Here is a 24,848-nt window from a genome sequence, read left to right as displayed (position 1 = left end):
AAGTTTGGTACATACATTCTTCTTTATACACATCAAAGCTTTCCCTGATGTGTTGTAAATAACATTTAAACTACTGGGATGCCCCTCAAAAACAGTACATCAAAGAAAATGCATGTAAGATCTTTTAACATCATCAGGCCCCTTTTGTGCCTTTCTATCAGTCTGTGGTGGCCAGTGCTCTTTTCTTTGGAGTGGTTTGCTGGGGTGAGGGTGCTCGAACAACAGACACAAACAGAATGAACAAACTTATCAAAAAAGCCAGCTCCATAATTGGGTCAGAACAGGATTCAGTTCAGCAGGTAGCAGAGTTAGGAATGCTCACAAAACTCAACTCAATCACAAATCATTCACACCCAGTTTATGCCCTGGAGGTGTTTTTTCGACAGATCACAGTCAGTCATAGACTGATTCTTCCTAGATGCAGGACTGAATGTTACAGGAAGTCTTTCCACAGCTGCAATCAGACTCTTCAATAAATCATAATAATTTATAATTAATACCTACCATTATTGTATGCTATGCATACACCAACGTCTAATGTTTATATGTACATAGATATTACTGTGATTTTTATAGCTTGTTGTTTATACTGTGCCTGTGGATGTTGTATGTATGTTTATCTGATGTGAGTATCTGCTATCAGCACATATTAAGGTGTCTACACAGACATGATTTGCTATGTCTGAGGGCGGGGGGTGGCAAAGACCTGCGTCGAGTGTGTCCTGGTAAAACCAGACCCACTGCAACTCTGATCAGGGTAAAGTGCTTGATACAAATAAATTGAAAAGAAAATGTATGTGTATTTATGTATGTGTACAGTATAAGTATTCAGACCCATTAACATTTTGTACACTTTGTGTTGTGGATTTGATTTTGAACAGACAATTTCGCCATTTTTCTTTATTAATATACATTTCATTACTCATTATGATGAAGGGGAAACATAGTTTAAGCTAAAATATGTATTAAAAATCAAAAACTTTAATATCTAATTCACAAAAGTATTCAGACCCTTTATTCAGTGTTTTATAGAAGCAGCAGTTACAGCTTGAAGTCTTGGATATGTCTTAGGAGGCTTAGCATGCCCATTCTTAGTAGCATTTCCTCTCAAGTGCCATCAGATTGGATGGTGAGCATCTGTGAACTGCCATCTTCAGGTCCCTCTACAGATCCCCGATGGGATTTAATGGGCCGATGGGCCTTGACTTGGCTACTCAAGGACATTCCTAGTCCCAGAGTTTGTATACACTAGGTATTCCTGCTGCTGAAAAGCACTCATATAGCATGATACTGCCACCACCATGTTTAACTGTAGGTATGTTATTAGCCAGAGCTTGTGCTTGATATTTAAAGTTGCATTTGCAGGATTTAGCAGATGCATTTATTGAAAGTAACGCTTGTAACTCGATACAATGCAATCAATTGAGGGTTAAGGGACTTGCTTAATGACCCAACAGTAGCAACTTGGCAGGGGTGAGGACAGGACAACAAACCTTCTGATCACTAGTCCAGTACCTTCACCACTGACCTTTAACTGCTGTTTGCTGAACACCACTATTTCCCATCTAACCTGACTTCCAGTAATGAAATGAAATTGCTCAGTCAATAATTAATCAAAATTTTTCAAGAAAGACCACTGGCTGATTAGCAGCCAGCTGAGCCTCTAGCAAAGTATCTGGATTTAACTTTAAAATGTTATTTAAGTAGTTAAAGTTTCTTAAAGTTAAAGTTTTCTTTTCTTGGCCCCAATTAGGAAAATAAGTGTCAGATTTTAGATGTAAAAGTCAAACTGATACATATTCTTGTGCCTGTGTCCTCCTGATAAGCCATTTAAAAATAACATCCATTGACATTGAACCCTAAAAGTGAGAGTGAATCATTAAGGTTCTTAAATCCTGATCATCTTTCATATAAATATGTTGGCTCAACTGCTGTCACCTACATCATTATTATGTGCTTGGAAAATATGTCCCCGGCACCAGCTTTTGCTTTGTTCCGGAAACAGCCTAAGGGCTAATCAAAGCTCGAGGCTTCATCACAAGCTGGTTTGCATACGGATAATTACTTTTATCTTCACAATACAAAAGCCAGTCTGCTTATGCTTTAACAAAACCGCCAAAGGTGTGTGACCCTGCAGTGAATAAATTAATAGCAGAAAGGTCAAACTTGGCAGATCAAAGAGCCACTGGTGTACGTGGTAACACTTTTAAAGCCATTAAGTTTAAACAAGACAAGGCTTTTAAACTTTTTGATCTCTTGGTTTTATGAAGTTAATAGTTACAAGTTGAATACTTGGCAAGTATGTTCTTTATTGATTGAGTGGGGTGACACGGTGGCTCAGTGGGTAGCACTGCCGCCTCACAGCAAAAAGGTCCTGGGTTCGATCCCCAGGCGGGGCGGTCCGGGTCCTTTCTGTGTGGAGTTTGCATGTCCTCCCTGTGTCTACGTGGGTTTTCTTCCGGGAGCTCCGGTTTCCTCCCACATTCTAAAAACATACAGTCAGGTTAATTGGAGACAATGAATTGCCCTATAGGTGAATGGATGTGTGTGTCTGCCCTGTGATGGACTGGCACCCATTAAAAAGCTGGGATCCTGCACCCCCCTGCGACCCTGATTGGATAAGCGGTTAAGAAAGTGAGTGAGTGAGTAAGTGAGAAAGCCTATGGTAAATCAGATTACCACTCTTTACTATTGCGGCAAACTCTACACGTTGAACATTGAGGCAGAAGAACTGCAGAAGACCACTCTGGGTTCCACCTCCATTAACCAAGAACAGAAGCCGAGGCTGCAGTGGACACAGGCGTACCAAAACTGGACAATTGAGGACTGGAATACTTAGCTTGTTCTTATGGATACTACAACAAATACTACTATTATAGGATTATAGGAAACTATTTTGGTGTTGTTGACTTCCATGGCCATAATTTACCCGACTTAAAAATGCTACTTCCCACATGATAATGCACCACGTCACAAAGCCAAATGAGTTTAATATTCTTCTGGGGTATTTCCAGTCACTGGATCTGAATCTAATAAAAAACTCTTGTGATGTGGTGAAATGAAAAATTGACATTTAGAAAGAGCATGTGACAAATGTGCTAGAACTGTGTGATGCAATCATATCAACATCCAGAATCTCAAAGGAATATTTCTTATACAGTATTATATTTCTTATATAAGAATTAAGGTTGTTTTGAGTGCAACATAGTATTAGTGTTCCTTGGGGAGTTAAATAATTATATACAGTATACAAATATCAGAGCAATTGCTCCTTGCCTGAGATCCCAATAGAAGCTGGATGATGTAATAAGACAAGAACCAAAGCACACAGGTACCGTAAATCAAACACAATATTAAAATATTTCAGTCATGAAAGCTCTAAGTCCAGAACGCTTACATACTTTTTTTTACCATTGTAGAAAATCCGTGTTAATTTAACTTAAAACAGTAGACGTGTTGGTAGAATTGCAATACGTTTAGGCAGAATATGTTCTAATTGTGGTGTGGTGTTCTCTGGGGATAATTGTCTAGACTGAGAACGAAATTCTGTGCATTCATTTACATTTTACATTTTTGGCATTTAGCAGACGCTCTTATCCAGAGGGACTTACAGAAGTGCTTCCATAGTAAACATTACCTTACTCTAGTAAGTAGAGAGTAGACTCTAAGTAGACAACAGTTAGAAACAAATTGTTTTTTTGGCAAGAAACGAATGAACGTTTTGTAAGTAAGTACGTCAGCTTAAGTGTTTAGTAAAGAAATGGGTTTTTAATAATCTTTTGAAGACAGTGAGAGACTCGGATGTTTGGACAGGCTAGGGAAGTTTGTTCCACCACTTGGGTGCAAGTAAAGAAAAGAGCCTTGATGCTTGTCTTCCTTGAGTTCTGGGTGGAGGATCAAGTTGAGCGAGACTAGAGGCTCGGAGGTTGCATGGTACAGAGCGGGGTTTTATAAGACCTCAAAGGTAGCTTGGAGCTGGTCCATTTTTGGCTTTGAAGGCGAGCATCAGTGTTTTAAAATTAACACGGGCAGCCACAGGAAGCCAGTGAAGAGAACGTAGCAGTGGGGTGATGTGGCTGTGTTTAGGTTGGTTAAAATTTGCATTCATTTTATGTATCAGAATGAGTTTAAACACGATTAATCTAAATTAAGAGTGACCTTCATTTCTTTTCTCCCCACACTTAAGGACGGCATGTGTACACTCTAGAGATCAGCCTTTAAAAGTAAACATTATTGTTTAAGAAATCCACTCATTCAAGAATTATTTCCCTTAAGTACTTAGAAAGACAAAATTCATTTCCAACTTTCCTTCCATCACAAGCACAGATAAACCGGGCATGTCAGCAGCTACTGATGCTAATAAGATACCAATAAGATTTTTGCACTGATTAGAGAATCTGGATAGCGCCGGTGTCGTGGGAGTCTACTGGAAAATATATTGGCTGTCTCATTCTGGAGACTCCTTCAAATGTGCCCTTCTCATTGACCTACTATAAAAATGAACTTTCATGGGAACTAATGCTTTGGTCTTAATTAAATACTGGAACCCGAAAAAAGGGAACCCGCTCAATCATTTTTTTCTTCTGCTCTTGTGGCCTCTGGAAAAGCTAAATGATCAGATGGTGTTGGTGGAAAAAAAGCAGCCATGTAATTGTTCTATTAGTTCCTAACATGCTTAATTAGGACACTTCAGGCTAAGACTGATTGATTTGCTTTGTATCCCTGCTCGCTCTTCTATTTCTCAAATTAACAAAAAATGCCTGATTATATATTAACCCCCATGGTTTTGGCATTGATGATCATTGGATCAGGCCACAGAATGGGTTAGGATTTGGGGTTTGCCTTGATTACTTTAACATTTTCTCCTATTGACTGTAAACTACACAGACAGTGAGGCAGTAACACAGCTTCAAGCAGTGATACCTTTGCCATGCTTGACATTTTATGGGTTTGGAATGCAATGCCCTTTATCTCCAAACATACTGTTGTGCGTTTCTGTCAAAAAAGTTTTACAGCATTGCCAAACAAGTGGAACTTTCTTTAAATGTAACTTTCTTGTAGTAGATTTTAAGCCTTTTGTGGTTACCCTTTGTTGTAATGGGGTAAGCTAGGCCTTACAGAATCTTGCTTCATGGGGCAAGAAGGCGCAGATAGTTGACGTGCATTAATTCGCTCCAGGTGGGAGTGTTTCTATATATGACAGTTTCTCTCTTACAGACTTGCCAGCTCAGCTATTTGGCCAGAATCACCCTGGGAGAGTGAATTGCCTCAGAGGTGATATGATGTTCCTTTTTCCCACGCAGACCCTGACCAGAAATCAATGTTATGCGCAGACTGGACCTACTGGTGGAGCTGGGGTGTTGCTCATGTACTACAGCCCCCTGCTTGTTCTGAGGGCACTGTAATGCTACAGTATTTATTTGCCCTACTGTTTATCTTCTTTGCTATCCCTGTTCTATACATGTTCTCTGTTGTGGGCTGTGTCATTTGTTCGTTTTCATTATTTTGGCTACTGCTGTATTTTCCTTCATCTCCTATTAATTAGTGGCTTTTTTAGAAACAGTTTTGTACTTCCTTGGTCTGGGTTCATTTTCTACACTTGCAGGTGCGGGTGTTCATCCCAAGTTGTAAATGAATAAATGCCTTGTGGAATTATAAAAGGCCTATGACATTTTATGCTAACTAGCATTGGTACACATCGCAGTGTAATTAGCAAGCAGAATACAGCTATGGCATGGTGAAACATCTGCTGGAGAAAAGGAGCTAATGAGTTCCCATGGACAAAGTACCCAACCAGCATTGATACACACATTGTATAATTAATTACATTTTTTACATTTTTTACATTTTCGAAGTATTGGCGACGACACAGAGCCGAGCGCACCGGTGGCGCACGTTCTTCTAAATAAACACAATTTATTGCAAAACTGTTTAAGCGTCCTTACGCTAATAACAAACTGGTGTTGATGTGCCAGGAAATTGGGGATTTCTTTATTTGTGAAACCGATATGAAAGTATACCTTAACCAAATCATGAACATTCCTCATTAACACAAGGAGGTTGACATGGCCATAATATTTCAACTTTAATCTCGAAATTATTTCAACATTTATTTTTTTGTATTTTGTTTATTAATTTTCTCCCCTTTTTCTCCCAACTTTTAGCACGTCCAATTGCGTCATTGCATTATGCCTTCTCTCCACCAATGCCGATCCCCGCTCTGATTGAGGAGAACAAAGCTAACCCACGCCCCCTCTGTCACATGGGCAGCAGCCGCATGCATTTTTTTACCTGCACTAGGCAAGTGCTAATGTGAGAGACACACCCTGATCAACGCACTCCTTCCCCTTCCCTGTGCAGGTGCCATCAATCAGCCAGCAGAGGTCATAGTTGCATCAGTTACGAGGAGACCCTATCTGGCTTACTACTACCCCACCCCTATATGAACAACAGGCCAATCGGCTAATTCATAGCTAAGATTCAATGTGATGTATTTGAGATCCCAGCTCCGATGTGCTAGCATGTGTTTTATCATTGCGACTTTTAATCTCGAAATTATTTCGACTTTACTCTCGTAATGGAAACTTAAACATATATTTTTTTTACAGTGGCCCTAATATGCCATCATAAATTCTTTCTTTTTTTTCCCTCTAGAGGGCCTCAGCTCCCTGGTTAAGAACCACTGTTGAAAACGCACATTGACTGGCTGCAAATTTGTCATCTGAATAACTTTACTTGGCGTAAAGTTGTGTAGCAAGTCATGCTTTTTCATATTAATGTGTAATTAATATTGTAAAATCATTATTTTTAAGGTTTTTTTTTTGGAAATTCCGTTTTGGAACTGCTGCCTGCTTATGCCGTTTTTTTTTTTTTTTTTTTTTTTTATGTTTTCTGTGTCATCATCAAAAAGTACACAGAGTCAAGGCTTTGACTCATTATGCAGTACTCCCAGTCCTGCAGCACTTAGAAAACAGCACTTTACAAAGTGGATTGGCAGCTTGCCAAGGCCACAGGTAATTGCCAAGACACATGTTGCTTAGCCCTCACAAAATAACCAGCCATTAGTCCCAGCAAAAACGATCAGTGCAACACCTGCTACCATCCTGCCCCATTTGACCCAGAGTCCATTTGAACCAGCCTTGGCAATCCATACAACTCCGGCATCCAGAACTTGGTATCAGAAATGCTCAGCTGAATACAAGTGACAGCAGCTTCTCTGAGATTTCATGCTTGTCACTCATTCTAAAGAAAGCACGGGCTTCTCACGGTGGCCATATTAGTCGCCTTTCAAGATGTATACCGCCGGGGGAATAGCAATTAGCTGAATGTGCACAGATGCTATTAAGTTAAGCGTTTCTCTCTTGCTCATTGTAATAAAGTGTTGGGAATTTATTATTATAAAAACATGGAAACTAATTTAGTAAGTCAACATTTCTGTTAGCAGATAGCACATAAAAGTTTGGACACCAGATCTAAAAGCCTAAAGACATTTTAATATTCTTTGAATAAACCAAAGGTGCCCTGTGATGGACTCGTGGCCTGTTCAGGATGCTTCCTGCCTTCGTCCAAAGGAGCAAAGATAGATGCATGAAATGCATGAAAAAAATATTGAAATGTTTAAAAACAATGTTTCCCAAAGAAAGATTTAAAAGCATTTGCATATTTCTCCCTCTACAGTGCATAATATCATATATCAATTCAAGGAGGAATTTTAGTGCATAAAGGACAAGAGCGCAAGCTTAAGCTGAACGCCCGTAATCTCCAATCCGTTGGACAGCACTGCATCAAGCATCGTCTTTCATCAATAGCTGATATAACCACATGGGTGAGGGATTACTTTGGCAAACCTTTGTCAAGCACTACAATACGGAGTTACATGCACAAATGCCACTTAAACCTTTATTGTGCAAAAAAATAAGCCTTATGTTAACCATGTCCAGAAGCGGTGTCGACGTGTCGACTTCTCTGGGCTCTGAGGCATCTAGGATGGACCATCACACAGTAAAAACGTGTATTGTGCTTAGACAAATCAGTATTTTAGATATCTTTGATAGAAATGTACGCTGTGTGGTTCGAACCAAAGTTAAAAACAACCATCCAGAATGTTATGTCATGGTATGAGGCTGTGTCAGTGCCCTTAGCAGAGGTCATTTACACTTCTGTGATGGCAGCATTAATGCATAAAAGTACATTGAGATCTTAGAGCAACATATGCTGCCACTTTTTCAACAAGACAATACAAAACCACATGCTGCACACATTACAAAGGCATGGCTGCGGAAGAAGAGGGTACGAGTACTAGACTGGCCTGCCTGCAGACCTGACCTGTACCCAATTAAGAATATGTGTAGAATTTTAAAACAAAAAAGTGACAACAACCCATGTATTGTTGCACATCTTAAGACATCTTAAGTGTTGCACGAAGAATGAGACAAAATAAAAGCTGAAACACTAAATCACTTGGTATCCTCGATGCCAAAACTTCTTTTAAGTGTTGTGAGAAGGAATGGAAACATTACACAGTGGTAAATGCTTTACTGTCCCAACTTTTTTTGGAATGTGTTGCAGACCTGAAATGCAGGAATGGATGTTTATTAATAAATGAAATTAAGTTGACCAGACAAAACATGAAATATCTCAGGTTCATCCTGTCTGCAATCAAATAAAAGTCAAAGTAAATGTAGGAAACTTTTTTTTTTATTATTTGCATTTTCCATGCTGTCCCAACTTTTTCTGATTTGGGGTTGTAGTTCTTCAGTTTAAGGAAATCAAATACGGCTTAAAATTCTAAATTCTTTATATTATAAAATAATGTGAATATATGTAGAAATAAAACACACAACAATATTAATTTTAAAAGTTTTATTCAGATTTTGTTTTGCACCCGTTTTTGCCCTTGCTGTTTCAGTCCTGTTTTTCCACACCTGTTTTCAGTTCTGTTCATCACCTTGATTGTGTTCACCTGTTCTATGTCACCTTGATTGTGTTCACCTGTGCTGCATTACTCTGCCTTGTTTGCCATGTACCTAAGCCCTTTGTGTTTGCAAACCAGTGTGAGGTATTATCATGCTGTTAAGACTCTGTGCTAAGCAGTTGCAAATATCTATTGTGTGCTGATCATATCATCTGTTCTAAGACCTTTTTTATTTTAAGAATTTTAGTTTTAACCTGGTTTATAATTTTAAATGATTTGGTAAATAGGTTAAGGATCTAATACTGATATCCAATAGTGTTTTAATTTAAGTGAGTCAAATAGGGCTTAAAATGAAACTTCTAAGTGTAAAATAATGTGAAAATATGTAGAAATAAAACGCACAACACTATACGTTAAAAAAGGGACCGTTTTAAAGTACAACATGAGTTCTACCCGTGCTTGCACTGGTCTAAACCTGATTTTGTTTTCCACCCATTTTCTGGCCTTGCTGTTTTAGTCCTGTTTTTTTCCACACCTGTTTTTAGTTCTGTTAATCACCTTGATTGTGTTCACCTGTGCTGCATTATTCTGCCTTGTTTGCCATGTACCTAAACCCATTGTGTTTGCAAACCAGTGGGACATTGTCATGGTTTTAAGACTTAGCCAAGCGTTTGCAAATATCCATTAAGTTTTGATCAAAGCTTCTATTCTAAGACTTGAACTTGGTTCATAATTTAGTTATTTGGTAAATAGGTTGAGGATCTAATACTGGTATATCCAATAGTTTTTCAATTTCAGTGAGTCAAATAGGGCTTACAATTAAACTTTTAAATATAAAATAATGTATAAAAATATGTAGAAATGAAACACACAACAATATATGTTTTATAAAGGGACAGTTTTGAAGTACAACTTCTGTTTTTAATTCAGATTTTTCTTTTACACCCATTTTCTGCTCTTGATGTTTTAGTCCTGTCTTTCCACACCTGTTTTCAGTTCTGTTAATCACCTTGATAAAGTTCACTTGTGCTGCACTTACTCTGCAAAAACATAAGGATTAAGTTCATGGCAAACCAGTCTGAGATATTATCAAATTTTTAAGACTCTGTTCCAAGCGTTTGCAAATATCTATCAAGTTCTGATCATAGCTTCAGTTCTAAAAGTTCAAGAATAAAGTTTAATTTTAGGTTTTAGTTTTAACCTGATGTACCTGGATGTAATTAGGTTAGAAAGTGATCATTACAGTGACCAGAAATACCAATTTTAGACCACAATGCAGTTTTCAGAATGATGAAGACGGAACTTTTTCTATAATGATAATCCAGAGTGTGATAGTGAAAATTAGCATGGAAAGATCCTGAACAGCTTTGACAGCTCCACATTATGAATAGAATTTTAACTAGGTCTAAGTATCACCTACTTAAAGTAATGCATCCTTGATATATGAAATACTGACTGACTGTGGTTACAATGTGCTATTAAAAAACCCACAAGACCTGAACCACAAAATAGATTTATATTAAACTTTATACATTAAAGGCAGATCAGATTCCTGTATGAAAAACCACCTTCTCTTCTTTCTATGGCCAAACTTGCGTCACTTGCGTTGTTCTTTAAAAACTCAACAAGTACCACAGGGGCAACAACGTGATGAACAAAACACCAAACACACTTAATTACATGAAGACAAAAAGCAAATGTTATTGTCTCATAGCAGTGCAGGACGTGCTGTTAATTTAACAATGCTATTATAAGTGAGCATTTGCTATCGAGCAGGGTAATTAATCGTCACGCTGTGGGTACGCCAATCAGTCTCGATCAACTCAAGCATGGAAAAGTAATGAGCACAGGCGGATATTCAGAAATAACAATTCCAAACAGCAAGTCGAGATTACAAAGCATGGGGTGTTTATTGTAGGAAGTAAGTTTTTATTAGGAGCTTATTTTTGGCATGCACATATAATATAAGCTGTGCAGAATGTTAATTATGTGCTCACAGTGCAGTGGGGCTCAAGAGATTTTAAGCAAAGTGACACACCAAAAGTACATAAGTATTACACCCAAGGATGCCCTTTTTTAATTTGTTTTTTATGATTCTGATTCAGTTTTCACACTTAGATTTACTTTACGTTTAAAGGTTGTGTCAAAATGTGCAATAAAAAAAAAAAAAAAAAAAGCTAACAAGATCTCGTGGCTGACCTTGGAGTTGTGTGGTCTTATGAACAGACCATAGCTCTAATCAATATGTGGAAGGATCAAATCAAAAAGCAGTATTTATCCACTCTGAAAAGTCTAAAGTAACCAAAGGTTTTTCTATTGCTCTTCAGAAGAGTTATTTTAAAGTTCATTTATATTATATATACAACCCCTGGCAAAAATTATGGAATCACCACTCTTGGAAGATGTTCTTTCAATTGTTTAATTTTGTAGAAAAAAAATAAATCACAGACATGCCACAAAACTATCATTTCTCAAACTGTCAACCCTCTGGCATTAAGAAACAATAAAAAAAGAAACAAATATAATAGTTGTGGTCAGTCACAATTGCTTTTTTTTAGATCAAGTAGAGGAAAAAAATATGGAATCACTCAAATCTGAGGAAAAAATTATGGAATCATTAGAAAACACTGCACCATTATTACTTTGTTGCACCACCTCTGGCTTTTATAATGGTTTAAACTCTCTGAGGCATGGAGTTAACTAATGACAAACAGTATTCTTCATCAATCTGCCTTCAACTGTCTCTTGCTGTTGCCAGATCAGCTTTGCAGGTTGGAACCTTGTCATTGACCATTTTCTTCAATTTTCACCAGAGATTTTCAAATGGATTGAGATCCGGACTATTTGCAGGCCATGCCGTTGACATTATATGTTTTCTTGAAGGAAAGTTTTCACGTCCTTTGCCCTATGGCAAGATGCATTATCATCTTGAAAAATGAAGTCATCATCACCAAACATCCTTTCAACTGATGGGATAAGAAAAGCGTCCAAAATTTCAATGTGGACTTTGGCATTTATTGAAGACCATCTCCCCTGTGCCTTTACCCGACATGCAGGCCCATATCATCAACAACTGTGGAAATTAACATGTTTTCTCTAGGCAGTTATCTTCATAAATTTCATTGGACAGACACCAAACAAAAGTTCCAGCATCATCACCTTGCCCAATGCAGATTCGCGATTCATCACTGAAGATCACTTTTATTCAGTCACCCACAGTCCACGATTGCTTTCCTTTAGCCTACTTTAACCTTGTTCTTTTCTTTTTAGGTGTTAATGGTGGCTTTTGTTTGGCTTTTCTGTATGTAAATCCCATTTCTTTTAGGTGATTTCTTACAGTTCAGTCACAGACATTGACTCCACTTTCCGGCCACTTGTTTTTCATTTGTTTTGTTGTGCATTTTCTGTTTTCAAGACATATTGCTTTAAGTTTTCTATCTTGATGCTTTGATGTCTTACTTGGTCTACCAGTATGCTTCCCTTTTACAACCTTCCCATTTTGTTTGTACTTGGTCCAGATTTTAAACACAGCTTACTGGGAACAACCAACATCTTTTGCGACATTCCACAATGATTTATCTTCTTGAAGGAGTTTTATAATCCTCTCATTTGTTTCAACTGACATATCTTGTGTTGGAACCATGATTCATGACAATCTGCTTTGTGCAACAGCTCTCCGAGGTGTAAGCACTCTTTTTAAACTGAAGAATAATTAGCAAATCTAATCTGCTGCAGATGTTTTGTTTTTAAACTGCAAATTACAGAGTGATTCCATAATTTTTTCCTCAGATTTGAGTGATTCCATATTTTTTTCCTCTACTTGATCTAAAAAAAGCAATTGTGACTGACCACAACTATTATATTTGTTTCTTTTTTTTATTGTTTCTTAATGCCAGAAGGTTGACATTTTGAAAAATGATAGTTTTGTGGCATGTCTGTGATTTATTTTTTTTCTACAAAATTAGACAATTGACAGAACATCTTCCAAGAGTGGTGATTCCATAATTTTTGCCAGGGGTTGTACAAAGTGCATGTTAGGTTCACTTTAGCTCATTTTCCTCCCTTTTTCTCCCGAAATTTTGCACGTCCAATTTTTACTCAATTGCATTATGCTTCCTCTTTACTGGTGCTGACCCCTGCGCTGATTGAGGAAAGCAAACTGTCACACGCCCCATCCGACACGTGTGCAGAAGCCGACTGCATCACTTTACCTGCACGAGGCGGCGAGTTCATATGTGAATCAGCTTTGTGTACGGAGAGCCACACCCTGATCAGCATTATTCCTCTACTCTGTGCAGACGCCATCAATCAGCCAGCAGAGGTCGTAATTGCATCAGTTATGAGGTCCCTATACAACAAGCCAATCATTGTTCATATAGCCGCCCAGCCCAGCCAGATGGCAGAGCTGAGTTTCAAACTGAGGAGTTTGAAATGTCAGCTCTGGTGTGCTAGCATGTTTTACCACTGCGCCTCCTTTAGAAGAAGCCTTTAAAGTTAACTTGCAGTGTAAACACAAAGTGCACAGTGTCCATTTATTATTCACTTCATGTTCACTTCAGCAGATCTCAGTACTGTTCATAAAAAAAAAATCACAACCCCACAGGCTATAATTAAAGAAAAGTGGACTTTAAAACCTGACAAACAAAATGCCCCTGTGCAGTCAATGAGTCTTGTAGCTCAAATCATACAGTATAAAGACCACATGGCCAAACATGTTGGTTGTCAAACCTTTATTAAAAATAAAATGGAAAAAAAGAAATGTTCTTTTCCAGAATATGTTTCAAATAATTCAAAATATGTTTAAATTACATTACTATTTTTGAATTTTATTATTATTTTTGGGTTTTTTCAATCATTGTCTTGTCTTTTTTTATAATTATAGTCCTGGTCTTATTCTTTATATTTAACATTTTCTTTTAGGCATACCACAGTTTTTATTTTTTTATATATTTAAGATTTTTTAGGCACATATGTATAGTTCTTGTTTACTTATTGTATGTGTAAGCGCCGTTGGATTGCTGCTCAATTTTGTTGTACACTGTGCAATGACAACAAAGGCTTCTTATCTTAATAATGTTTCAGTTATATTATTTTATTAAAGAGACCACTGGAAGTAGAAAAACATTGTTAAAAGTGGCTGATTTATTAAGCTGCTGTCTCTAATCAGCTTGATATGGAACAGTGGAATGGACCTGAAGTGTTTTTGTGCTTTTATTCTTAAGTGCTGATCTCTGGAATGGTGTTTTGTATTATAAGCGAGTAGCAGGAAGGCTGTAATCGCCAATTCTAAACCACAATGTTACCCTCCAATACCATTTTTCTGATAAGACTTCGATATGGAGAGACATCTTATCTTGTCTTTTCGAGAGGTTAAACATTGATAAGTACAGCTGAAGCTAGGCTAAAAGCAATTTCGAATAGGTGTCCACTGTTTTAACCCTTTAGCAAACAGCAGTTAGGAACAGTCTGATGCAAAGGTTTTAAAATAGAAAATTCTTCTCAAGTGCTCAGTGATGTTTAAAAATTTATTCATTTAATTATCCTCTGTAATGTTCTGGACAGGGTGCCAATTGCTATTCAAAAAACATAATACTTTTTTTGAATAGCGTCCTCTTAACTTTACTTTTGGGGGGTTTCTGGATTTCCTCTTATTATCCTTAGATGTGTTGACAGTTTTCTTGACCTACACTTAACTACTACTGGACTAGTAATTGAAAGATTGCTGGTTTAAAGCCCACCACTGCCAGTTTGCCACTGTTAGACCCTTGAGCAAGGCCCTTAACACTCAGTTGCTTAGGCTGTACACTGTCACAGTACTGTAAGTCTCTTTGGATAAAAGCGTCTCCTAAATGCTGAAAATGTACAAAAGTATTCAAACCCTTTGCTGTCGCACACTAAGGGTGTCCATACATCCAGTATTAGGGCAGGCGAACCGGTTTTTTATTTGCCTGTTCTCAATCTAGTGCAATGCTTAGACTGACACATATTTGTCCTCCTTTCAAAGCTTACTGAATGCTTGTAATGATCTAATTAATTTGCCTGTCAAGAGCTTATGAACATGTCAAAATAAATTCATTGGTTTAAAACCACCACTTTTCATGAGGACATCTGCCACTTTATTGTGGATCGTCCAACCCTAAAATGCTAGTTAATTACTTAGTTTTAATAACTCTCCATGCTGTCAACATGCCAAAATGAAAAACTGAGTGATTGACTCACCACCCTTTCATTTCAAAGTATCGCCTCTAGACACTAAATGTGGTGAGTATAACAGTCACAATTATATCAATCACAATTATATCAATTAAGGTTTTATTTGTGTGCTATAGACAATATCCTGACTACCCACTGTCATGCCCTCCTTTTGGGGGTTTAATTTTTTGTTATGGAAGTGGCCACCCTAGCTTGCTTGCTTTCATTATTCTTGAGATGGGTTTAGCGTTTAGTATTTTGATTAATTTGACATAATTTTGGAAATGCACATCTGACTCTATAAGAACCCACAATTTACACTGTACTGTCAGGACAAAAACCAAGCCATAAAGTTCTAGGAACTCTTTGTTGATGAAAGATATAAAATAATATCTAAGGCTTTGAGTGTCCCAAGGACCACAGTGGGCTTAAAGTGGGCCACTAATCTTGCTGCTATAACAGCCTACACTTATTTGGAGAAGGTTTCCACAAGATTTTGGAGCGTCTGTGGAAATTGTGCCCATTTAGTCATTTGCATTTGTAAGTCAGTTTATCCTGGCCTGCTCCTTTTTCTTTACACCAAAACTTGTTGAACTTTGGTGTGTTCACAGGGACATGGGTCATGGTGGGACAGGAATGGGCCTTCATCAGACCATTGCTGCAAAATAGAAAGCATAAAATTTTCTTTATATAGTTTGCATTGTACATGGGAGTGGCTGAACTTACTGAATTTACTAATTCTGAGATGGTGTCCAATTTTTTTGACCAAATAGTTTATTGACATGAGCACAAATAAGTCACCACCAAAAATATTCCAAGATGTATATGTTTTTGGTTGTTTTATGTTTTAGGAAAACCCATAAGACATTCGGTTTGTTAAAGTAATGGGTCTGTTTTGATTATTTAGTCAAAGTAAAGGAACAGTTGCATACAATTCTTGAAATCCCTGGAATGCCAAATCATATGGAATACATTCATTACAATCCATTGTAACCCTTTAACTTAAACTACATTGCTATTTTAAATGAAGAATAAGTTAACAAAACATATATTTTCCCAGCCAAATGTATTTTTTTAATAGTTTTTTTGGACAAATAAGATGGAATAAGATTCGTGCTTCCATTGGCATTGGCAGGTCAAGCGAATACTGAACGCTAACTCGACATAATCAAATGTGTTTGGGGTCTGACTGAACACTTTCAAAGAAACAGTAAGAGCTCATCTTTCATGGCTGACATCACACACAGTAGCTAACTGCTACCATTGCTCTACGACTAATCCCAATTTCCTTTCCTCTTTCTTGATCTGAGCAAACACAATAGCTGGCTTTAAGTGACTTATCATGGGGGGAAAAGATTCCTCCATGGATGAAAGATTGAGATCATATGATAAGAACCCGACTGCTCTGCATTGAAGCTTGGATGAGGAAAAACCTAATTTGGGATAGACTACCTTCAATTCCACCTCCTGCTACACTCAAAATTTATTTGTGTCTTTTGAATTGTGGAGTCATGAACACTGACCTTTGTCAAGGCTAGAGATGATTATTTAAAGGTTTACTCATGGAAACAGTTTACCAAGAAGTTTCACTACTATTTCCTTGAAGGAGACACAGAACTTTTCATGCTCCCATATTTTAACAGCTATTTTTAATATCTGGGTTTGTCTGTACCAGGCTAGTATTGAAAACACACAAAATGTGATATATATATAACTGGATACATTAAAAAATTATACATTTATTACTTTAATACAAGTCTTCCTAATCAAACAACACACAGTTGTACTATTTATGTAGGTACCAAACATTTACATTTAATTTACATTTTCGGCATTTAGCAGACGCTTTTTTTTTATCCAAAGCGACGTACAGCACTGTGATAGTATATTGTCTAAGCAATTGAGGGTTTAGGGCCTTGCTTAGGGGCCCAACAGTGGCAACCTGGCAGTGCTGGGGCTTGAATCAGCGACCTTTCCATTACGAGTCCAGTACCTTAACTACTAGGCTACAACTGCCCCTACAACATGATGATTAATTATTAAAAAACAAAAAACAAAACTGGTATAATCTCATGTAGTTTCTGATTATATAACATGTGGGTTTCCCAAGGCATACCACAGCAATGTAACTGGGTTAAGATGTGGATGTAGACTCCACAACTACATTTCTTTTTTTTATTTACTCATGTGTTTTAGACATTGTTTAGTTTTATTGAAAAAAATCAGCCTCAAGTGTTCTTTATTAACACAATTTATTGTTTGGTGTTATTCAGAGACATAACCAAATTCTAGAAGTGTTTTAGTATGACCTTAGCATCTTTTTACTTTAGGTTCCCTAAACTTGTAGTATAGTTTATTTCAGTGGTTCTTAACCAGGAGGCTGAGGCCCCCTAGGGACCTCACTGAGCTTAGAGTGGGGTCCTGTTGCATTTAATTGAGTAAAAAAACACGTAATGGGACAGGATCAATATATTATTAGCATATAGTAGATTTCTTGTGATGCCAAAGGTCTATTCCAAAATTCCTATAGCCTACGTTGGGTCGACGGACAGTGACTACAAAAGATTCCCATTCACCTCTCAACAGAACAAGCCATGGGCGGAGTGGCGCAGTTTGCACCCAGCATGAATCCAAGTGTGGGGCCTGCTCTGGAAAAGGCTGTTACGCCACCCAAAAAGCTACTCGTTTATCCAGGGTGCTTAAAAGTGCCACAACGCCAGCTGGGTTCCCAGAAAATGATAAGGAGTGCTGGCATCTACACCAGTGGAAATCTGGACTGGATGAAGTCCAGCATTATGGTTTCAGAGAAGAACAGGTGCCAACGGTGAAGCTAGCAGAAATCGTCATTAAATACAGATTTTCCCTCCAGACCTACAAAGGTCAGACAAGTGCAAAGGTTGACAGACAGCGACTACAAAAGATTCAGATTCAGTTGTTTATACAGATCCCGCCGAAGTAGACACAGATGAGGAAGCTTCCACCACCAGCTCACCAGAAGTAAACACACTACATCAACTGAAATTCCAAGATATTGGAAAATACCAGAGTATATACTTTTCTAGTGAATTCCATAAATTTCCCATGAGCAAGAACACAATTCCTTTTGTCTAAGAGGAAACAAGGTTGTGAACTGCTGGTTTATTTGAACAAATTCAAACCCATTATATTTAACACCTGCAGGTTCTGTGTAAAATAGTCACTGCCTTCTTAGTCACTTAACCAATAAACCAAATGTATTAATGACTTGGTTAATAGTACAGTAGTTAGCATCATTTGAATCACAGCCAATCTGAGTATTACTGCTGACCATGTGCAGGTCTTTATCAATACAATTTAGAATATCATTATGGCTAGTGAAAACATATTGTTAGAACAGGAAATTCACAGTGAGTCTTCAGCTATCATATCAGATGCAAACATAATTAAACATATTTTTAATAATATTTTTTGTAAACACCATGCCACAACATTTAAGACTGTCCTAAATTTAGAAAGACATCCTACTTAAAATCAGTAAACTTGTGTCATGCCTGCCATTGATTTATCTATGTGTTGTTGACAGAGATCTATACTAATCTTAGAGAGGTGAAGAAATCTTGTCTTCACTCCCCTGCTGAAAGCTTATAAACCAGACAGCTGGGAAGCAAAACACTTTCCGTCTCACTTTTCAGATCTGTAGAGACACTGCTGCATTTTTTAAGCAGGTGATCAGTCATTACTTGAGGCTGGCCTCTCTCAAATGTCAAAAGGTCCTTTCCCTCTGCGCTTCAGACAAGCGCAGGGAAGCAAGAATGCCCTTCGGATTCAAAGACCATTTCTGAGAAGTTCAAACAGGTTGCAGTCCGATTTCATTTACATTTAGATTTACATTTTCTGCATTTAGCAGACGCTCTTATCCAGAGCGACTTACAGAAGTGCTTCCATAATGAACATATCATTTCTCAAGTTTAAGTAAACAACAGTCGAAGAACACAAATCTGCTGAAACCTGTTGGAACCAAAGAAAAAAAAATTTTGTAAATAAGTACAAGTCAGCTTAAGTGCTTAGTAAAAAGGTGGGTTTTTAATCATTTTTTAAAGACAGCAAGAGACTCAGATGTTCGGACAGACAGAGGAAGTTCATTCCACCACTTGGGTGCTAGAACAGAGAAGAGCCTTGATGCTTGTCTTCCTTTAGTCCTGGGTGGAGGCTCAAGTCGAGCGAGACTAGTGGCTCGGAGGTTGCGTGGTACAGAGCGGGGTTTGATTAGACCACGAAGGTAGCTTGGAGCTGGTCCATTTTTGGCTTTGTAGGCGAGCATCAGTGTTTTAAACTGAATGTGTGCAGCTACAGGAAGCCAGTGAAGAGAACACAGCAGTGGGGTGATGTGACAGTGTTTGGGCTGGTTAAAAACCAGACGGGCAGCTGCATTTTGAATGAGCTGCAAGGGTTTAATAGTGGACATGGGAGCTCCTGCCAGGAGGGAGTTGCAGATTTCCTCTTTTTATCCTCTTTGGTTTCTTTGTTGAAGAACAAATTTAAACAAAAATGCAACATACATTTTATAGCTCGTCTCATGTATATATTTTATGTCTTTATTTGTATATTGTGACAAATCGTGTTGATGTCTTGATGAGGGTTTAAAAAGTCACACAATGTCTGGCAAAGACAGTGATTAGAAGTGAGATTGAACCCTGGACCTATGTCGGAGTGAGGCACCCAACCTTTGTTTAGCATTACTTGCCTTGGATTGCTCAAATAGAAAAGCATCATGGTGCAGTTGGTAGAATGGATGCCACACAGTGACATGGTTTACATCATTTGATTCTTGCTTTTAATCGCTGTCTGTGAGTAGTTGTTAAGTACAAGGATGAAACCCACATGGACATAAGCTGAACATGCACTGAAGTGTCCTCCAACCTTCCAAAAAGATGCAAAAGGTGAACTGGCTAATTGTCCTGATTGTCCCAAGGTGTAAGTGACTATGTGACTTCATCGTGTTTTCAAAGGTGTGTGTGTGCGTTTACAGGTAGATAAGTTAAAGTGGTGTTTCTTTACTCTCTCTTTACATACTTCTACTACTTTACATACTCACAATTACTGGGACAGGTAATCCAAAAACAAACAATTGTCAAAAAACACAACTTATGAATTAATAGAGATTTATTTTACACTACAGAACACTTTAATGAATGGGCTGCACCTCATCATACCTTTCTTTCTACACCTGAGGAAAAGTTTTAAAAGCATACCTGAGACCCAGCCATGGGCCTTTTTTGTCTGTCTGATGGCTTGTCCCACTGGCCTTCTTGCTGGTGTTCTTCTGATTTGTTTTTCAGAGAATCAGCCAGTAAACAGTGGTGGCATTCTTGTGCTGAAGCTGGCATGTGTTTTTTTGTCGGTGGACTGAGTAGCCGGCGGAGTAGCATCTAAGCATTTTTATAGATTTAACAACGGCTTTGTATGTCATGGTTAATTCTTTTATCTCATTAAACATTTATGTCATAATAATAATTTAGTAATTTTCAAGTGATGTTAGTATGGTAGTATGTGCTTTGGAATGCAGCACGTCCCCTGAATGTTTCGTGGAACGTTGGAGCACCTAAGTACCTGCGTTTATTCCTCGCCTCCGATCACAGTTGAGGTCTCCTTGTAAGTTTTCTTGAGATACTCTGCTTATTAGCTTGTTGAAAATCTCATTCCAAACATTAGTTCATTAGTTTGGATTTTTTTATAACTGTAATTTCAGTTTAAGAAATAAAAATGATCCCAACGTGCAAAATGCTTAATCAAGGCAGAACATAACAAAAACAAAGGAACCAATTGCAAAAGGGCACAAACAAAGACATACAGCTTGCAAAAATTGGATAGAAAATGGAAAAATGAGAACTGGTTATTACATAATGGCTTAACCTACAAGCCTGCAACATCCACATGCCTGGCAAAAGAGTAAAGAAAGAAAACCCAGAACAAGCCATGGGCGGGAATAAGCTGAGTGGAACGCCACTCCACAGACTGCCGCAGTTTGCACCCAGCATGGATCCAAATGTGGGGCCTGCTCCGGAAAACGCTGTTACGCCACCTACAAAGCAACTCGTCTATCCAGGGTACTGTAAAGTGCCACAACTCCAGCTATGTTCCCAGAAAAAGATAAAGAGTGCTGGCATCTACACCAGTGGAAATCTTGGCTGGATGAAGTCCAGCATCACGGTGTCAGAGTAGAACAGGTGCCAACAGTGAAGCTAGCAGAAATTGTCATTAAATACAGATCCTCCCCCCAGATCTTGACTGAATATGTTCAGTGAGGCGCAGGTGACTAACAGTTAGGAGAAACTGGCACATCAATTATCTGTGCCTCTATGCATGGCAGATGGGCACGGTTCTGTAATTAGTGCCCTCTGCCAATCTAAACTGTAGGTGAGCCTGTAACAGTAAAACTCTTTTCACTAAAGTAGACCAAATTACCACATAATAAGTCCAACATTCTGTGGAAAGCCTTCACAGATGGGTGTAGTCACTGGTGTTAGAATTGACACTCCAATTTATTCCAAAGGAGCTCATTGGGGTTGAGGTCAAGGCTCTGGAGCTATATTAATTTTTCAGTATATTTTATTCAGTATAATTAATTTTATACACCTAAAGTGGCTAAAACACCTAAACAGTAGCCTGTGTAGAGACCCGACCTGAACTCTACAGATCACTTTTAAAATAAACTAGAGGATTGATTGCAAGCCAGGCCACCCCATTTCCTTTTTTAATATTGTTCCTGTCCAAAAGCAGAAACGGTCACAGAATGGTTTATTGGCAGGTAAATGCTGTAACTTATATGCTATGAGCTTCACAGTCAACGCTAATAAACTATTTAAAAAGAAAAATATCAAATTAAAAGACATGTATTTGTTCTAATATGCTATCATCCTGGGTAAATTATATGCCTGCAAACGTCGCTCACCTCTCATTAGCTTCCATAAAGTAATTAGGCTAATGAGTTTTTCTTTTACTCTGGAAACAAAACATTAGTCTAAAGGCTTAATGAGTGTATTTACTAACCATAACATCACCAATTCCTATTACTCTGTCAGACAGAAGGTAATGCCTAGCAAAGAAAATTAAACTACTTCCAGCTTATTCCCTTTACTCCAGTTATCCAAGATTCATTACTTTAATTGTAGGAAATATAGCTGTGGCTATATTTGCCGTTGGGTCATATGATAATATTGATATTGAAAAAGATGTGCATTGTAGAATTTACCCTAAAGAAATAAGTTTGTCTGCCAGTTTGGTGTCTACACAGATATGATTGGCTATATCTGAGGTGAATTGCCAAACAGCCTAGATATTGGGACGCGGTGCTGGTTCAAAGCCCAGATTAAAATAAAGAGGGTTGTGTTAGGGTTGGTCCCAAATCAGGTATGCGGACCAGCATGATCCGCTGTGTTGACGCCTAAATATATAGAAGCAGCCAAAGGGGAAATAATAACTGAAACTTGTCAGGTATCAGATCAGAAGTTTAAATATATAATAATTTGAATAATTATTATAAACACCGACCAGGCATAACATTATCAGCACTGACAGGTGAAGTGAATAACATTTTATCCTCAAAGTTGATGTGTTAGAAGCAGAAAAAATGGGCAAGCGTATGGATTTGAGCAAGTTTGACAAGGGTCAAACTGTGATGGCTAGACGACTGGGTCAAAGCATCTCCAAAACTGCAGCTCTTGTGGGGTGTTTCCGGTCTGCAGTGGTCAGTATCTATCAAAAGTGGTCCAAGGAAGGAACAGTGGTAAACCGGCGACAGGGTCATGGGCGGCCAAGGCTCATTGATGCACGTGGAGAGCGAAGGCTGGCCCGTGTGGTCCGATCCAACAGACGAGCTACTGTAGCTCAAATTGCTGAAGAAGTTAATGCTGGTTCTGATAGAAAGATGTCAGAATACACAGTGCATCACAGTTTGTTGCGTATGGGGCAGCAAAAGGGGGACCAACACAATATTAAGAGGGTGGTCATAATGTTATGCCTGATCAATGTATAGCTGAATAGTTTTTTAATGTTTTCGTATTTTCCTATATATTGACTTTACTGATGTACAAATACACAATGTGCAATTTCCACATACCACTGACTTTAAATGTATGTATCTTTATTGAAAAACTATTAGTATATAACCAGATGGCAATAAAAATAAAGGTAGGAACTTTTTTCCTGCTTGTAAAACAGAGGCTTCAGTGTTCTGTTACTTTTTGTGTGGACATCTACAGTAAGGGAAGTTACTAATTATACTACTTTTGTGTTCTATATTTTACATACTTATATACTATTTTATACACTTTACATTTATACACAATGTCTTTTGACTTTCTACTTACAATTATTTAAAAAAAAAGTATGTATTGATATTCTAAATGTTTTAATCCCAAAACTGCTCTCTTCTGTTTTACCAGTATGGTAGTCATTGTTAAACCGGCCTTATTCTTTTCAGTTTTGTTTTACTGGCCTTTGATATTATTATTTTTAATTATGTCTCGGGACGTTATTATAATAATTATTATTTCTTTGATAACTTGTCATGTACGTTTGCAGAGAAGTGCAGCCCCATTTTATTATTCATGTTTTTATTTTCATACTTTATTGTGGGAATAGTGTAGGTGTAATTACAAGAATAATTAAATGTAACAGTGGTAAACAGGCCTCTGTCCCAACGTTTTTAATGTACATAATACCATTAAATTGGTCAGTAAAAACACTGGAAATCTTTTGTCAGTGAAATAAAGAGTAAGGAGAAATTACTGAAATCAGACATTTGATACTATTTTACAAAATGTCCAAACTTTACAGAAATGTGACTTGTATATTAACGGATTAAGAAGCACAACTATACCTAATACAATTATTTTATACAAGTATCCTATGCTGCTATCTTGTGGCCATTTAAATACACTACTACAAAAATAATACCCTATGCATTTATATTAAAAGGTGGTTTCATCTGATTTGAATTCATTTTTTTTTTGGTAAAAGAATTACCACCAAAATTCAAACCATCCTAAATTAATTCAAATAATAAATCAAGGACCCTTTTTTAAGTGATACAAAATAAAAAGTACAGTTCTGGTAGAAAAAAAATGGACCAAACCCAAAATTCCACTAATCATTTTTAAGTAAAAAAAACAAAAAATATTTTGGAACAGCACAGTTTTCAAGGGTGCATTTTCTTTGCTATTTTATGATGCTAATTTATGACCAATGATTTGATGATGTTCAAATGCGTTTGGCCCATTTTTTTTTGTCTAGGAATGTGTACACACTTTAGACTTTTTGCTACTAATATAACAATGATAGCAGTAATCAGTGGGTTTACTTATAAATGCAGTTCATGTACTATTAATTGCCTTTATTTATAATAATGATGTGTGATGGTTTAATCACTTTAAAATAGATTGTAGCCTGTATGTACAACAGGGGCATCCTACGTCTTTACCGTTGGCTCTTTGTTCCTTTTTTACTATTCTTTTCTTTAATTGATTAAGTGTAAATAGATGGGTTTACTGCCAATAATATCCATTCAAAATTAAATCCACAACAAGATAAAGTGTGCTAAAAGCCAGGGAGGTTTTTTTCTATTTTATTTTATGCATTTTGTCCCATTTCTCACAATTTAGCGTAGTCAATTTGTCTTCCGCTGCTGTGGGATCCCTGAATGCAGTCAAGGTGGGTATATTGCTGCTCACGCCTCTCTCAACCCGTGCGCAGCCCTTAGCGG

General features: G+C 37.6%; 1 long non-coding RNA gene across 1 annotated transcript in view; it reads left to right on the top strand.

Annotated features, from left to right (window-relative positions):
• LOC134326468 (uncharacterized) overlaps nucleotides 1-24,848 on the top strand; it is a 69,569-nt gene that overhangs the window by 17,879 nt on the left and 26,842 nt on the right. The window lies entirely within an intron of this gene.

The sequence above is a fragment of the Trichomycterus rosablanca genome, chromosome 14 (assembly GCF_030014385.1).
Source record: "Trichomycterus rosablanca isolate fTriRos1 chromosome 14, fTriRos1.hap1, whole genome shotgun sequence".
NCBI classification, from domain to species: domain Eukaryota; kingdom Metazoa; phylum Chordata; class Actinopteri; order Siluriformes; family Trichomycteridae; genus Trichomycterus; species Trichomycterus rosablanca.
Note: the sequence above shows the minus strand (reverse complement) of the source record. Positions and strands in the feature narration are given on the sequence as shown.